Raw genomic sequence first — 12186 nt, forward strand, 5'->3', positions numbered from 1 at the left:
AAAATAAAAAGAAGCAACAATTAGTTTTCCTTAATATCTCTTAATATCAATGGACTCAATTCCACAATAAAAAGACATAGACTAACAGACTGGCTACACAAACAGGACCCAACATTCTGCTGCTTACAGGAAACCCATCTCAGGGAAAAAGACAGACACTACCTCAGAGTGAAAGGCTGGAAAACAATTTTCCAAGCAAATGGTCTGAAGAAACAAGCTGGAGTAGCCATTCTAATATCGGATAAAATCGACTTCCAACCCAAAGTTATCAAAAAAGACAAGGAGGGACACTTCATACTAATCAAAGGTAAAATCCTCCAAGAGGAACTCTCAATTCTGAATATCTACGCTCCAAATGCAAGGGCAGCCACATTCATTAAAGACACTTTAGTAAAGCTCAAAGCACACATTGCACCTCACACAATAATAGTGGGAGACTTCAACACACCACTTTCATCAATGGACAGATTGTGGAAACAGAAACTAAACAGGGACACAGTGAAATTAACAGAAGTTATGAAACAAATGGATCTGACAGATATCTACAGAACATTTTATCCTAAAACAAAAGGATATACCTTCTTCTCAGCACCTCACGGGACCTTCTCCAAAATTGACCATATAATTGGTCACAAAACAGGCCTCAACAGATACAAAAATTTTCAAATTGTCCCATGAATCCTATCAGACCTCCATGGCCGAAGGCTGATCTTCAATAACAACATAAATAAGGGAAAGCCAACATTCACGTGGAAACTGAACAACACTCTTCTCAATGATACCTTGGTCAGGGAAGGAATAAAGAAAGAAATTAAAGACTTTTTAGAGTTTAATGAAAATGAAGCCACAACGTACCCAAACCTTTGGGACATAATGAAAGCATTTCTAAGAGGGAAACTCATAGCTCTGAGTGCCTCCATAAAGAAACTGGAGAGAGCACACACTAGCAGCTAGACAACACACCTAAAAGCTCTAGAAAAAAAGGAAGAAAATTCACCCAAGAGGAGTAGACGGCAGGAAATAATCAAACTCAGGGGTGAAATCAACCAAGTAGAAACAAGAAGAACTATTCAAAGAATTAACCAAACGAGGAGTTGGTTCTTTGAGAAAATCAACAAGATAGATAAACCCTTAGCTAGACTCACTAGAGGGCACAGGAACAACATCCTAATTAACAAAATCAGAAATGAAAAGGGAGACATAACAACAGATCCTGAAGAAATCCAAAACACCATCAGATCCTTCTACAAAAGGCTATACTCAACAAAACTGGAAAACCTGGACGAAATGGACAAATTTCTGGACAGATACCAGGTACCAAAGTTGAATCAGGATCAAGTTGACCATCTAAACAGTCCCATATCACCTAAAGAAATAGAAGCAGTTATTAATAGTCTCCCAGCCAAAAAAAGCCCAGGACCAGATGGGTTTAGTACAGAGTTCTATCAGACCTTCAAAGAAGATCTAATTCCAGTTCTGCACAAACTATTCCACAAAATAGAAGTAGAGGGAACTCTACCCAACTCATTCTATGAAGTCACAATTACTCTGATACCTAAACCACAGAAAGATCCAACAAAGATAGAGAACTTCAGACCAATTTCCCTTATGAATATCGATACAAAAATACTCAATAAAATTCTCACTAACCGAATCCAAGAACACATTAAAGCCATCATCCATCCTGACCAAGTAGGTTTTATTCCAGGGATGCAGGGATGGTTTAATATACAAAAATCCATCAATGTAATCCATTATATAAACAAACTCAAAGACAAAAACCACATGATCATCTTGTTAGATTCGGAAAAAGCATTCGACAAGATCCAACACCCATTCATAATAAAAATCTTGGAAAGATCAGGAATTCAAGGCCCATACCTAAACATGATAAAAACAATCTACAGCAAACCAGTAGTCAACATCAAAGTAAATGGTGAGAAGCTTGAAGCAATCCCACTAAAATCAGGGACTAGACAAGGCTGCCCACTTTCTCCCTACCTCTTCAACATAGTACTTGAAGTCCTAGCCAGAGCAATTTGACAACAAAAGGAGATAAAGGGGATACAAATTGGAAAAGATGAAGTCAAAATATCACTTTTTGCAGATGATATGATAGTATATATAAGTGACCCTAAAAATTCCACCAGAGAACTCCTAAACCTGATAAATAGCTTCGGTGAAGTAGCCGGATATAAAATTAACTCAAACAAGTCAATGGCCTTTCTCTACACAAAGAATAAACAGGCTGAGAAAGAAATTAGGGAAACAACACCCTTCTCAATAGTCACAAATAATATAAAATATCTTGGCGTGACTTTAACAAAGGAAGTAAAAGATCTGTATGATAAAAACTTCAAGTCTCTGAAGAAAGAAATTAAAGAAGATCTCAGAAGATGGAAAGATCTCCCATGCTCATGGATTGGCAGGATCAACATTGTAAAAATGGCTATCTTGCCAAAAAGCAATCTACAGATTCAATGCAATCCCCATCAAAATTCCAACTCAATTCTTCAACGAATTAGAAAGAGCAATCTGCAGATTCATCTGGAATAACAAAAACCCTAGGATAGCAAAAAGTCTTCTCAAGGATAAAAGTACTTCTGGTGGAATCACCATGCCTGACCTAAAGCTTTACTACAGAGCAATTGTGATAAAAACTGCATGGTACTGGTATAGTGACAGACAAGTAGACCAATGGAATAGAATTGAAGACCCAGAAATCAATCCACACATCTATGGTCACTTCATCTTCGACAAGGGAGCTAAAACCATCCAGTGGAAGAAAGACAGCATTTTCAACAAATGGTGCTGGCACAACTGGTTGTTATCATGTAGAAGAATGCAAATCCGTCCATTCCTATCTCCTTGTACTAAGGTCAAATCTAAGTGGATCAAGGAACTTCACATACAACCAGAGACACTGAAACTTATAGAGGAGAAAGTGGGGAAAAGCCTCGAAGATATGGGCACAGGGGAAAGATTCCTGAATAGAACAGCAATGGCTTGTGCTGTAAGATCGAGGATTGACAAATGGAACCTCATGAAACTGCAAAGCTTCTGCAAGGCAAAAGACACCGTCAATAAGACAAAAAGGCCACCAACAGATTGGGAAAGGATCTTTACCTATCTTAAATCAGATAGGGGACTAATATCCAATATATATAAAGAACTCCAGAGGGTGGACTCCAGAAAATCAAATAACCCCCTTAAAAGATGGGGCTCAGAGCTAAACAAAGAATTCTCACCTGAGGAATACCGAATGGCTGAGAAGCACCTGAAAAAATGTTCAACATCCTTAATCATCAGAGAAATGCAAATCAACACAACCCTCAGATTCCATCTCACACCAGTCAGAATGGCTAAGATCAAAAATTCAGGTGACAGCAGATGCTGGCGAGGATGTGGAGAAAGAGGAACACTCCTCCATTGTTGGTGGGATTGCAAGCTTATACAACCTCTCTGGAAATCAGTCTGGCGGTTCCTCAGAAAATTGGACATAGTACTACCGGGGGATCCTGTAATACCTCTCCTGGGCATATAATCAGAAGATGTCCCAACCGGTAAGAAGGACACATGCTCCACTATGTTCATAGCAGCCTTATTTATCATAGCCAGAAGCTGGAAAGAACCCAGATGCCCCTACCGTGATATAGCTGTCTCTTGTGAGACTAGGCCGGGGCCTAGCAAACACAGAAGTGGATGCTCACAGTCAGCTATTGGATGGATCACAGGGCCCCCAATGGAGGAGCTAGAGAAAGTATCCAAGGAGCTAAAGAGATCTGCAACCCTGTAGGTGCAACATTATGAACTAACCAGTACCCCGGAGCTCTTGACTCTAGCTGCATATGTATCAAAAGATGGCCTAGTCGGCCATCACTGGAAAGAGATGCCCATTGGACAGGCAAACTCTTTATGCCCCAGTACAGGGGAACGCCAGGGCCAAAAAATGGTAATGGGTGGGTAGGGGAGTGGGGGGGGGGTGTGGGGGACTTTTGGGATAGCATTGGAAATGTAATTGAGGAAAATACGTAATAAAAAAAAAGAAAAAAAAAGACAAGTAACAATTTTAGTTATCTGTTCTTTGTTGTATTTTTGAACTGTGAAAGCATCATATTACATCTACAGGACTCAAGGACCTGCCTGAAAGAGCCCCCAGAGGCCAAAAGTTGAACAACCCAAGAAATGAAACAAGTGATGATGATGATGATGACGACGACGACGACGACGACGACAAAGACGATGATAAATTAGAACCTAGAGAATAAAATAATTAACCACAAGCCCACACAGGCATAAAAATTCTGAATAAATGATAACTGAGGGATAAGGCCTCTCTTTATAAGAAACCCAATTAACCAAGTGTGGAAGAAATGAGGAAAACTGGGAACTGCTCCAGCAATGCTACAGAGATAACTGATGTGGGAGCCACTAAAATGACTAAACTCAGTGCTGGAAAGTTTAAGAGAGAAACAGTACTTATAAGAAGGCATTAGCCATAAAGTACAGTATAATTATGTCACAGTCCCAAAGAAGCAAAGTAACAAGGAGGGCCCAAAAGAGGGTGCTTGAATCTCACTCAGGAGGGGAAATAAAATAGACATCAAAGGTTGATGAAGGAAGAGAACTAGGTGGGATAGGAGGTGAGGAGAGGAATAAGGGTGGGGATCAGGTGTGGGGAAGGAGGCAGAAGAGGGCTCTGGGAGAGAATAGAAATCCATAGGGGTGCTTCTCTGGTATAGCCAGAAGCCTAGGATAGGGGACACTCCTGGGAATCTATGAGGGTGATTCTAGCTGAGACTCCTAGAAACTGAGGATATGGAGACTGAAGTGGCCACCTCCTGTAGCCAGGCAAGACTTCTAGTGCAGAGAGAGGGACACCCACCCACCCACAAAGCCTTTGACCCCAAATTTGTTCTACCCACAAGGTGTGCAGAGACAAAGATGGAACAGAGACTGAAGAAATGGCCAACCAATGACTGGCCCAACTTGAGACTCATCCCATGAGAGAAACAGCAGCTAATGGAAACAGATGCAGAGACCCTCAGCCAAACATCAGGCAGAGCTCTGGGAGTCATGTGCATGAGTGGGGGAGGGTAGGATTGAGCCAGCCAGAGGTGTCATGGACACAAGAAGACCCACAGAGTCAACCTGGGCCCATGAGAACTCACAGAGATTGAACCACCAACCAATGAGCAAGCAGGGGCTGGACCTAGGCCCCCTACACAAGTAGCAAATGTGTAGCTTGGTCTTCATGTGGGTCCCCTAACAATTGGAGCGGGGCTGTCTCTGACTCTGTTGCCTGCCTTTGGATCCCCTTCCCCTAGCTAGACTGCCTTGTCAGGCCTCAGTGGGAGATGGTGTGCTTAGTCCTGCTGCAAGGGTGGGTCAATCCTCACAGGGGACTTCCCTTTCTCTGAGAAGAAGGAGAGGAGGTGACTGGGGGTGGGGGGAAGGAGGGTAGGATTGGGAGGAGAGGAGGGAAGGGGGCTGTAATCAGGATATAAATTAAATAAATAAATAGGTTAAAAAATCAAATAAATGTCTAAACTAAAGTTTGGCATTGGAAAAAAAACCCTCTATTCTAAAATGATAAATTATACAGATCATTTAAGAGACAAGTATAGATATGATACTTGTTAATCAACCTCTAGTCATGGTGACAAAACACGAAAGATAAACAACTTGAGGGAAGGAAAAAGATGACTTCTACTCATGTTTCAGCCCCTGGATGACCTGTTGCTTTGGGGAGAGATGTGTAGAAGAGTCAAATGGTCACCACTTGACAGCCTGGATATGAAAGAGAGACACAGAGAGACAGAGAAAGACAGAGACAAAGACAAAGAGTCAGAGACAGAGAGAGTGAGACAGCAGTGGGAAGGAATGAGACAAGCCAGCACCCCCTCCCAAGGGCACACTTGTACCGATTCAACTCTCTCTCGGAAGACCTAAAGGTCCTACCACCTGCCCACAGCCCTAGAGACTGGGAAACAAGCCTTAACAGACTAAGACTCTGGAGAACATTCCAGATCCAAATAAAAGCACAGTAAGACACGCTGTGCACAACCCGTGGACGAGTGTGAGTGTATTTTTGGCAGGAGAGTGGATTTGGGTTGTCAAGTTCATTGACATGACAGCGCTCATCACAAAGGCAAACAAGCCGACAGTATCAGTGTGAGGCAGGCTCTCCCAGCTGCCTCAGGTGTGCCTGGACTCTCCCCCAGATACAGAGAATCGACATCCCAAAGATAGGCTGCCAGTTAGTTTCATCTGTGTTTATGAGTAGAACAGCTCCTTTTCTGTAAAGATCTGACAAAAACGAAAATTGCATGTTTTACATAAGTGCTGAGATAGAGAGAGTGACAGATTCTGAATAAGCCATCAGAAGCATTTATGAATAATGCCTTAAATAAGCCATTCTAGCTCCACACCCACGGGCCCCTCGAGTCTGTGGGAACAGGGAAAATCAAACGGCTTCTATCCGCAATGGTTCAACTGGCCGGAACTGAAAGGGAGTTCTGTGGCAGGCTCGGACTGTTCCATCTCTGCACTCCAGAGCCTTGATGTCTGCACAAGGACACTCTGAAACAAACTCCGTGATTATCCTGGTTTTATGAGGAATGAGGCTCAGCAAGGCAGCCTGCATATAAAGTGTTCAACAGAGTCTTAGCACACAGAGGACATATCAGACTGACAGTTAAATTGTCTGTCACCCTTTAACACTGCGTCACAGCTAGTAAAGGTCAGAGAGCTAGCTCTGCTACTGTGGAGATGCACAGCAACTTTCCAGAATACCATGGGAGCTATCCCCTGCCCTCATCCCCATTGTCCCTTCACTCACACGATCATTATTGTATAAATGACAACCCTGTCTCTATCTCCAATGGCACTTTATTATTTGTGTGTTCCTGGAAGTAGGCTGATGGCCAGCAAGCCTCAGCAATTCTCCTGTCTCCACTCCCTATATCACTGAATTTACAGACATACTCAGCCACACCCTGACTTTTATATGGAAGCTGAAGATTCGAACTCGGGTCCTCACTCATACTCTCTTACCCACTAAATATCTCCATCCCTGATACACATCTAGGTTCAGTGACAGACCGTGTCTAAAGGGAATAAGGTAGAAAAGTACAGAGCAGCATACCCGACGTCTTCCTATAGCCTCTGCTCAAAAATACCCACACATTCTAGTACACATTTTCTCCATACACAAAGGAAGAAGAGAGGAAGAGAGGGAGAGAGAGGGGGAGGGAGGAGGGAAGGAACGAAATGAGCAAACTAAAAATTAACACAGCTACAGTAAGATTTTTTTCCTATAAGAACCTTCCTGGAAACAGCCAGTATCAACATGTTAGTCTGTTTTAAAGATGCCAGACAGCAAAAGCAAAGCCATCAACATCTCTATTTGGCTGACGTGTAATTTATTTTTACCAACATTTTATCATCATGACATTGGATATAACTCTCACGATTTTTAATTTCCCTTGAAACAGTCTTGGGTAGGCACCCCCTTCCCCATGAGACATGACCCCCCACATCCAGTGCAGGACTCACACCCCCTATTGTATCAACCTGGTCCAAGATGCTTACATTAGCCACTGAATCCTGCGGTTATTCTTGTTAGAATCACGGGCAGTGCCATCCCAGTCTGTAATCGGTGCAAATAATTTGTATACTTCAGAACATTTGATGTTAATGATTTTTCACTTACATATTTCTTTACATTCTTGTAAATAGAGCACATTTTGTATAACATTTTAGTTCCAACAGATGTGTACTTTGACTTGTTTGTTTTTATTTTTTATTGTTTTAAAGATAGATTTTTAATTATGTGCATGAACGGAGAGGAAGTGTCCCACAGGAGTGCAGTACCTACAGAGGCCAAAAGAGGGTGTCAGATCCCCTGGAGCCAGAGTTGCAAACTCAGGTCCTCTGCAAGACCAGTAGATATCAACCATGACATCTTTCCAGCCCCTTATTTCTGGTTCTAACTGTTCTGTGAAATTGTGGTGGCCTCTTTTAGGTTATTAGATCTTTTATTCACACATGTGAGCCTCAAACAATTGGAAGGTTACTTTTGGAGCTTCCCCCCCCCCTCTGGTCTCAGGCATGATCTGAACTGTGATCTTGCCCCACAACATTGGCTCCCTTGTAAGGCGTCATGCTGGCACTTTGAATCTATCCCCAGAGCAGTATTCAGGGTAGAGGTGTTCCTCTGCCCACAGAGATGCAAAGAGGAATCAATTATGTGTAAAGTTATTCAGAAGGAAGCCACAGCTGGCCCTCAGGGCTGTGATTACCCATCTGGCAGACTCACCCAAGCAAAGAGTACCCCCAGTGGCCCACCCCTGTCTCCCCTTATTCACATTCAACCCCCTGTGGTCAGGTGTCACTTCATGTGGGATTTTGATCTTTCAGAGTATGATTCAGATACACAGAGAAAAGCCAAAGGGGCTTTGACAAAGTCAAATACACTGTCATCACCCAGTATAGGAGCCCACATCCTCGTTCACAGCCATGACTCACGCCCCAGACAGAGTTTTAATGAGGTTGGTTATCTGATATCCTAAATCACTGCAGATAATGAATAATATCAAATGTGGAAAGGGCAGGAAGTCGGAAGGCAGCTGATGGAAAAGCAAAATAGCAGTTGACAGACAGGAGAGAAATGGGGCGGAGAAGCTGTCTAAAGCATCTATGAGAGTCAAATGGCAGCCAGTTTGTGGTAGTGGATGTCCTTAGCTTTAAAATCAGCAGTTAGGAAGCAGAAGCAGTTAGACCTTTGAGTTTAAGGCCAGCCTGATCTATAGAGCCAGGAAAGCAAGGACTACATAGAGTCAGGGAGAGGGGGTTCAAATGACACAGCAAGTTGGGGCAGTAGTAGCTCAAGAAGATTCTAGAAGGAGCAGGGTGGAACAGATGCCCAAAAAAGTGAAGGCCAGGACTGGACCCACAACTTTTCTTCATTAAGCTTAAGAATCCTGGACTTCAACTACTCAAGGCTGAAAAGAATGGCCTAAGTCCTTGCCCAGCATATGTAGGAGTGCAATCCCTCCTCCACCTCATGAGTACATGGAGTTCTAGGAGCAAAGGGGCTGGAGCATCTCCAGAACACATGGCTCTACAGGTGACATTCAGGTCAGATGACCTAGTGTCAGAGAGCTTCCATGGGAGCAGAATGGGAGCAGAATATGGCCAAGGCTGAGGCAGCCAGTGACTCCTGTTCCTCAACCAGTCCTGTGCCCACTGTGCCTTAATAATCCAGGAACAGTCAGCCCACCCAGCCACACACCAATGCTCACAATCCTCCCACCGCCTCACTGGCAACCTTTGTAATTAAATGTTTTCAATGCGAGCAAGTGTAGGAACTTATTGCTTAGTGGGAAGAGAGATTATTGAGAAAGGGGGTGGGGGGGCATGTAGGTCTGCAGAAAAGCAAGATGATGCTCTGCTGCCTTTGTTAGGGGTTTATTGCTGTGAAAACACACTATGACCAAGGCAAGTCTTACAAAAACAAATATTTCATTGGGGCTGGCTTACAGTTTTAGGTGCTCAGTCCATTATCGTTATGGTGGCCTTTCCTGAGGAGACATGAAGAAATGTCTAATCACTTCGGATAAATGGCAAATGGCAGATGAAATACACAATTCTTCTCAGTTACAGCTCAGTGAATCAGTGGGTTGTTGGGGGTGGGGTTTGCTTAGAAGAATATGGATTAGGAGCTACTCACAAGAGCATGGGAGCCTCAAAAGGCATCAGTAGTGTGGGGAAATCCTAATGACTCCTGGAAGCTGTGTCCCTGGAGTTCCCAGGCCAACTTGCAGGCAGCTCTGCCCAAGAGTCTTCTACCCCCCACCCCCACCCCCAGGAATCCCTTATGCCTTTGTAACCTTGGAGAGGGGCCTTACAGCTTTTGTGAGTTCTTCGGTCTCATAGGGTAAGCTTCAGTAGGTTGCTGAGTCTCGGGAGCCTGCCTCTTCCCTCTGAGAGGGAGCATTTCCGTTGAGAAGAAATCACTGTAAGACCAAATGAGAGCAGTTAATATTGGTTCGTGTTCACAGAGGGCCATGCTTGTTTGGACCTGTGATGCTCTAGTGTATCTCGGCAGGAGTATGTCACCAGGGGAATCGTCATGGCATCTGGGAAGCAAAAGGAGAGGAAAGAGTGGTGTCCTCTTCATGAGCTGACCCCCCCCCCCCAATAACTAAGAACTCTTAAGTTATCACCCTAGTAGTACTACAGGGTGACCACAGCTGCCACTTATGGACCCTTTAGGGATCCTTGACCAAACAGCAGGCTATGGAAGGCCAGGGCTGGAGATTTGGCTATGTCAGTTGACCTCCAGAAGCAGGTGGAAAGCGCCTCTTCTTAATAATGAATCATCTTCATTTTGAGATATCCTCTCAGGAGATACAGGGAAAGGATCCAATGAGGTCATGAGAATCCATGTAAGAAAAACTGGATTGCTGTTGTTAAGTGAAATTACCCTAGAAAACTGTGAAGGGTAGAAGGGAGAAGTAATAGAGAAGAGATGACCTGAAGTTGAAGAATCTCAAATGACATCTCCTGATGCATCATAAAGGACCAGGAGAGGGAAGTTGGGGCTTGCACAGGGGTGCCCACTGCCCAATCACAGTGCAAGGCAGGGATACGACTATTCTCCTTCTCCTTCCCCATCTTCACAAGAGGAAGTCAACGATGTTCACAAACTGCCACGTGTGGGTGAGATCTTCGTTCAGAGAGAAATTCAAGCTTCATTTCTGCACTGTCTCAGTTCCCTGACTATGACAAAATACTCTTGGCAAAAAAACAACTTCAGGGAGAAAGGGTTTATTCTGGCCCACCATCTGAGCCACAGTTCATCGTGGTGGAGAAATGACAATGGCAGGAGCCTGGGAGGGCTGAGCACATCACATAGCAGTCAAAAAGCAGGGAATGAACAGCCCACCCTGCTCTTTGCTCCCTCTCTCCATTCACACAGGCCAGGATCCCAGCCAAGGAATAATTTCACCCAGTGTGGGTGAGTCTTCCCACCTCGACTAACACAATCAAGATCAACTCTCACAGGTACGCCCAGAAGCCTGTCTCCCAGATGACTCTAAATTCTGTCAGATTGAGTAACACTAACCACACATCCAGCAAAAGCAAACCAGAGAAAGAAAGACGCTGGAGTGTGAAATGATAGCATTGCAAGGCAGACTTGGACAGTATGCCTAGCTGGCTTGTCTCCAATTTGGCATGTAGCATGTAAAAGAAAGATGGAGAAAACTTTGATCTGAGTTAAAGTAGAAACTCCAAGTTAAAAATAAGTTCAGGGCTGGAGAGATGGCTCAGCTGTTAAGACCACTGGCTGCTCTTTCAGAGGTCCTGAGTTCAATTCCCAGCAGCCACATGGTGACTCACAACCATCTGTAATGTGATGTGATGCCCTCTTCTGGTGTGTCTGAAGACAGCTACAGTGTACTCATATACACAAAGTAAATTTTAAAATCTTTTTAAAAAAATAATAAGCTCAGGGAAGAACCTCTCTTGGGAAAACATGGGAACATTGCATGGGGGTGCTTAAACTTCCTCAGGGCAAGGCAATGGCACTCCAAGACAATATTGTCTTCATGACAAAAGCAGGGTACACCTTCTTATATTTGGGCATGAAGCCAATGGCAAAGAATATGATATCTAGATTTGATATCTAGAAATCTAGATGGCATCTAGAAAAATCTCCAGATTATACCGAGACATAGTGGATAAGGCAACACATAAGAGCCCAATCTGGATGGTCTCCCAGCCATCCTCCACTCCCCAGGCATCCAACCAACATGGCTCCTCTTCAGTTCAGCAAACACTGACTTCCGGGAAGCTCTCCACACTGGACTCTTGCCTGCTCCCTGGACAGACACATATGGTTTGAAGAACATAAATGAAAGCCAATTCTAAATGAATATTATACCATTGAGGAAAACAAAAAATTTAATAGTGCTAGCTATGAAAATTGAATCTTACCTCTCAGACCCTGGGGGGGGGGGGGAGTGACTGGATGGCTTCTATAAGGAGGCTGGATGGAAGTAGGGCTTCTGAAACAGAAAGGTAAAAAGGCTTTAGGATAATCAGTATGCGATCCAGATCAACACTGGATAGCTATCAGCGTTGCTGGTATTATTGCATTTCTGCTTTCTCTTCTGTGAA

General features: G+C 43.7%; 1 long non-coding RNA gene across 1 annotated transcript; it reads right to left on the reverse strand.

Moving 5' to 3' along the window:
• Positions 1 to 9521: 9521 nt before the first annotated feature.
• Gm40395 lies at positions 9522 to 11300 on the reverse strand. The gene is made up of 3 exons (XR_869358.1): positions 10343 to 11300; positions 9912 to 10019; positions 9522 to 9584 (listed from the first exon to the last, which is right to left on the reverse strand). It is a non-coding gene; the product is annotated as a predicted gene, 40395 (long non-coding RNA).
• Positions 11301 to 12186: the final 886 nt, after the last annotated feature.

The sequence above is a fragment of the Mus musculus genome, chromosome 6 (assembly GCF_000001635.26).
Source record: "Mus musculus strain C57BL/6J chromosome 6, GRCm38.p6 C57BL/6J".
Taxonomy (NCBI): domain Eukaryota; kingdom Metazoa; phylum Chordata; class Mammalia; order Rodentia; family Muridae; genus Mus; species Mus musculus.